This window comes from Amblyomma americanum, chromosome 9, assembly GCF_052857255.1.
Source record: "Amblyomma americanum isolate KBUSLIRL-KWMA chromosome 9, ASM5285725v1, whole genome shotgun sequence".
NCBI lineage: Eukaryota > Metazoa > Arthropoda > Arachnida > Ixodida > Ixodidae > Amblyomma > Amblyomma americanum.
Genome location: NC_135505.1, coordinates 73,915,685 through 73,921,684, shown reverse-complemented (window position 1 = coordinate 73,921,684; position 6,000 = coordinate 73,915,685). Strand labels below are relative to the sequence as shown.

General features: G+C 40.8%; 1 long non-coding RNA gene across 1 annotated transcript; it reads right to left on the bottom strand.

Annotated features, from left to right (window-relative positions):
- LOC144105000 (uncharacterized) lies at positions 1 to 4,594 on the bottom strand. Its single transcript, XR_013308681.1, has 3 exons — positions 4,256 to 4,594; positions 515 to 542; positions 1 to 109 (listed from the first exon to the last, which is right to left on the bottom strand). It is a non-coding gene; the product is annotated as an uncharacterized LOC144105000 (long non-coding RNA).
- Between the last annotated feature and the right edge of the window lie 1,406 nt (positions 4,595 to 6,000).

Sequence of the window (6,000 nt, the reverse complement as noted above, 5' to 3'; positions counted from 1 at the left end):
CCATGGCATAGCTAGCCTTGAAACAGTCTTTCCGTTCACTATTCTTGACAGAGGCGCTGCCCTTCCACAGCCTGCACCGTGGGATCCGTCTTATCACCAAGAGTATGCGCTGAGTATGCAAAAAATATTCAGTTATGTTATTGCTTCCATTAAAATATTATCTTAAACTACATAATAGGGACCTATCTACAGAAAAGGCTTTCCACTGCATGGTTAAACATGATGTTTTATGCGTTTGCCTCGTGAGCCTTTTTAGTGAAAGTCGAGTGAATAATTTCCACTTGGATACCCTCCTAGATACCTTGTGAGACTTATTATGATTGCGCATACTGCCCAGTGAACAAATATATTAAGCAATACAAGTTAAATGAAGCGTAACTTTTTTTATTCGACTGAGTCGCACTTTACAGACATTTCTTAATGTGTACTACTACGTCTACCTATATTCACGTTTTCTGTACACATTTATACCGTTCTTAGATGCAGCGATGAGTACCGCATGAAAGTAACTCACCCGGGCTATTGATTCTCTCACAGCGCACCTAAAAATAAAACAAAATATACTTACATCTTTGAGCAGGACGATTGTTTGAGTGACTATGTTGCGACTCATTTTGAAAGAAGATATTACGGCCCTTCCGTTTAGCGTATGAACAGTTATTATCGCTACCTGGTACACGAAGTCAGTATATGAATAATGGCGCCAAACGGAACTGCACTGCTAGTAATTTATTTGCTACTGCAATTAACTGTCAGTGAAGGCAAATACATTCTGGACGTAAGCAATATATGTTTACGTTGATTTGGTTTGAATTGTGTGGCTGGTGCCCTTCCTTAGCAGAGGTTGGAATCCAGAGTAAGCACCCTGATTCGTAAATTTTAAACACTTCGTATTTAAACGAATCCACTAATTCATAACGCACTCTGTTAAAAGATTCCTGCCGTACAAAGCAACGGCAGTGTTGACGGACACCGGAAAAAAAATTTTCACATCGGGAACTACCCTTATAGTTATTGATAACTAATTTCTAATAGTTGGATTCTTACCTATTCAAGAACGACCTTTGCGCTGCAGTTAGTTTAGTTCACATAACCGCAATAATACATGAAGCTCTGAAAAAAGGGGTGCGTTCCAAGACCGCAAACACAACGTATACGTACCATAATACGCAGTATCAAAAGTACAAAGAACAGTAAAAAGCATAAGTAAAAACGCAAGAAAATAGTAAAGCAATAAAAAAATAACACAAGACGGAATAATATTAGGAAAACGTCGAACAATAATACGAAAGATTTGTGTACAATAGCACTCTCATGTGCCCTGAAAAAAGTTTAGGTAGCAGTAGCTGGGCGAAAAAGATTTCGCAAAGTACGGACACATTTTAGTAGATTGTAATAGATAGCAGTAGGAAATATGATTATTATTGCTAGTCATGGCACTTGCAACTCTAGTGTCAGCTTAGCGACCGGCTTCCGGGCTGTCACCTTATCGCAAATAATACCCGTTTCCACACTGTGGATATATACGCCAGAGCCCGTCTTCTGAGAATGTTGCCTCTGTGATTGTGTGTATGTACATAGGAAAGCTGCGGTTATCAGCTCCTCACGCCACAGGAGTCCGCAAAGTGAGAGTTTTTGGCGCATGTGATGCAAATGTATAACGAGTGAAATCCTGATCTTCTCTAGCCGAACCGGTTATGTCTATAATATATTAATCAATGTGGTATGTTTCTTATAGCTATCAATTCTGGAAAAGGTGTTACTAAATAAAAAAGTGCAACTGTAAAAAATTTAATATAATTCTGAAAGCGGGAAGCTTGCAAGTAAGGCATAAATTACTGCGAGAAAAACTTCTGCGTTACCTTGAAACGCACGTAGGTACCCAGACGAAACCAGGTATTTCCACTGACCGATTTTTGTCAGTGCGGTACAGGAAGGCATCGCAACCATGGAGAACCGAATTTACTTTGATCAAGGTAAGTGGTACATTAAAATTCAGAAGTTATGAAGAACACATTCCATTTATTTGTTCAGCCAATCAGTGCTAAGAATATTCTTTCTGATCAAGTAGTTTATGCAATAATATGAGCAACAAAGGTAGAATACCTTCGCCGGTACAGCCTAAATATCATGTCCTCCTTTATTGCTTTCGAATGCTGGATCTATAAATTGCAGCCGCCATGACTCATTGCAGTCGGCTGCAACGGGTCATCCCGGCTATCTTCTGCTTGAACAGAAAATTTGCGCCTTCCAAGGCACCTGTATACGTTCTAGAGGCACTCCTGCGTGCAGAGCTGAAATGAACGGCTACAGCAGCATTAAACACTCAATTTTCTCATTTATCAAGCAGGTGAATAGAGGAAAGTATGCAGTTGGCCTTAATTTTCTCACTGTGCAAGATTTGTCATATGCAAGCATAGAATAAGTAAAGAATAAGTAAGTCGCAGTTATCAGTTTCACAATCGAAGTGGTCTTTCCTGGATGTGGGTTTCACTGCTCAGGGTAAATAGCCTCTGCTTGAATTATAAGGTCCCTGGAATAAGAGGACGAGTCTGCTGTATTTTCTTTCAACCTCAGAATCTAAACAGATTTGTAAAACAGTTGAAACCAGGATTCTGGGAGCCGTACCCATCAGAAGCTCCAGTGGTTGAGATTTCAACCCAGTTTTTTGTTCGGAGCTCATTCTTGTATTGACCTGGGCGGTAGCGGAGTACCAAGTTCTATCATTTACTTATTTACTTCTCAGTGGAGACACTATTATGTTGCGATATAAGGCGTTGCAAATTGTCGTCCCTCTACTCCTCTCTATATGAAGTAGGATTACACTTTTTTATATTTTTCAATGTTTGAGCCCCAAAGTCGCGGTCTAGCTGTGTGTGCTTATAAAAATATCTCCCTGCACTGAAGGAGTTTTTCCTGCCTTTAATGAATGTTATAAGAGTTATAGCTGCCTGCTAGTCAGCCTCTGCAAATTAGCGTTGTCAAATTACTATTCAGCCATATTAAGCCAGTCCGAGGATGACAGGCCAGAGTGCGTGGGCCTTAGTACTTTTTCTAATGCTTTTTAACAAAGGAGCAGGAGAATCTTTTATCGCGATCGTTTTTACGATAATTTTGCTTGCTTCCACGTCTCTTCGGCTCAAAGTGCAGGTTATATTCTGTCTCACATATTATCTACGAATGAGCTGTATTCCTTCGCAGCCCTTAATGATTTCAGACAGGTTCATACGCTTTGCTTTTGGCCTTTTAGAAGCATCTGTTCTTTACCGTTCTGCTGTAGAGATCAGTAATGAGAGGTGCACCCAATTATTTTTTTTATGATTGAAGCCTGTAAGTTAGTTCAAGCATGATCATGCTTCCTACAAAACAAAGTCGAGCGTCCACTTCGCCTCGTGCCGAACTCAAAGATGGATGTATAGAATAAATAGAATAAATTAAAGCACTGTCGTAGGCTTCGCAGTCTGAATTTAATGCGGAATTTATTTAATAATGGATAATGCCCTGCATACAAGTTCTCATGCGAAATGAACTATGCAAGATACGTAGAAGATATTTTGCTCCCTCAATAGCCTTGATCTTCGCCTCAGTTCTGAAACTCTTTTGTAGGAGAAGGAAAAATTGAATACTTCCCTCATGCAATGGTTCTGTTCGCAAATACACACATCGGTGCATCTTAACCGTAATCGGGAAAACAGGTTCGGTGGGTTGTATACTCACCTCACGAGTCTACGCATTAGTCAATAGATAGCATATTATTCTCGACTGTTACACTGGTCCAGCCAAGAAACGTTTGATGGGTTGGCTTTTTTGACAATTGATCTGCAGACATCAGTCTCTCGTGTAGTTCTCGAATTTCATCCCCTTTTTCGGTGAAGTTGATGCAGTTTTGAGTAGCTTTTACTATGTTGTTAAGTTGAATATAATAATGATGCGTTAGCTTTACAAGAGTCTGTGCAAGCATGAATGGAGACCGTAGTCACACGTCAAGCATAGCGCGGTGCTAGGTTTGTAAAGTCCTCACAACCTGCTCACCAAGGCAGGTAACAAAGTGCCAACCGCTAACGCATTTAAACGATCCAGCGAGAATAAGCAGAGTTATTTTGTGTGTGGCTGCAAAAAGGCTTTTCGATAAGTTTGGTGCATGATCCTAACATTTAATGATTTTTTACAATATGAAGTACAATAAAACATCCTTTCCAGGCTAATGAGCTCGATTCACAGGCTTACAGATAATTTAAGCGGAAATGAATCTCACCTGAATAAAAGGTTCCGCGATGAAAAAGGCACAGCACAATATCCGCGTCACAATGAAGGCCAAGTTGACACACATCTCTGTCTTCACCGAAGTTCAGGCCTGAAAGGTGTTGCAGGCATTTACCCAACCTAAACAATGTTGAATTGATTCAACGTTTCACAAAAAAATAAAACCGGCTCCAGATGTTGGGAATTAAATTCTTTCCAATTAAAACTGCAGCGGTTTTATACTCAGAATAAATTTTCAGCAGAGTATCTTCACGGCCTTCATCATTATGAAATTTTCAAAAATAACAAAGTGTCTTAATTTTTACGCGCATAAAACGACAGGATAGTTAAACGAGGCTGCTGCTGGGGGACTACCATACCTTACAGTTGTATAGCACCACGACTGTGGTGGCACCTTGACAAGTCAAAGCCAGAAGATCGTGAAAGAAGTCTGACAGTTTGAAACAGGTGGTCTTCTTTTGGAAGGCCTTCAACGCACGCGCAGCTTTTCGTGTCATCGGCGATCCTAATACGCAAAAAATGTTCCTTCTTCGCTCTTAATGTAGAGGGCAGCACGCAGCGCTTTGTTTTAAGAAAACGCCGTCGAAAATTTTTAAATCGGTGTGAGGTTCTAGAAGCCGAGGTTTGTATGTTTTTCAACATCACGTCATTATTTTTATTTTTCTGACAGCGACTTTTTTGGCAGCTTCTCGCGTTGTCGTCCGTTTTCGCTGCTGCTGAACTCTTCTGCGATGTAGACTCCTCCCCGCGTAAAAGACTGCCCGCTTCGAACACTCTTCTAGACTGCTAGATCATCTATGTACATCAACTGGCTGCAGCTCTAGTACCGCCGAGTACTTTTGCTTAGAGGTTTGACTGAAGAAAAGAAGGGGACCATGAAGGCGATTTTATTAAATGCCTGTACAGGTTATGTACAGATAGCAGCAGTGTCAGTCATGCTTTATCTGTCTGCAGCAATCCCTTTAAAGCAGTAACATGTGTGATGAGTGCAACAGAATGCCCTGTCTAAACCCATTTTTTCGTGATTATGACTAAGACCTCATTACCCTAATCTTGCTCCTTGACCCGTGTACTCTCTTCTTTCTCTTAACATTACACCTACCAGTTTCTTTTGCAGAGCTCGTTGCGTTGTCCTCAATTGAAGTAAAGCTATTTTCATAAGCTTGCGCATATGTGCCCCTAAGGTGAGTAGCGGTAATATAAAGCTGCTATATACTTTTCTCTTGAGGTATGTTGTTAAACTGTCATTGATAATCTCAGAGGAGCTGCCAAGTGCGGTAATCTCAATTCGTATTTTACTAGTTATTTCATTTTCGTTATATGGATTTGCGGACACTGCATGCCCTAAGTACACGTATTCGAATACCATATTCAGTGCCCCGCTGCCCATCGCAAGCTTTTGTGTCCTTATGAAAATGTTCAGCATCAGTTTGGGTTCCTGCATTTTATTTTAATACCAACCGTTCTGCTCTGTCAGTCTACGTCGTTGTCCATGCTTTGCAATTTATCTCCTGAGTGAGTGAGCAAGACAATCCGTGAATCGCAGCTTCACTTACTCTCGCCAGCTGTCCCCAATCCAAGTTTTTCAACACCCCCTGTAAACCGGCAATGAATATTACAGTGCAGACCTTGTTTCCCTACCTGAATTGGAATTTCATCCCGGACATTACAGAGGGCAGTGGTTGCTGTCGATGGGTTATGTATGTCTTGCAGTTTTCATAAAACGCTGCTATGTAC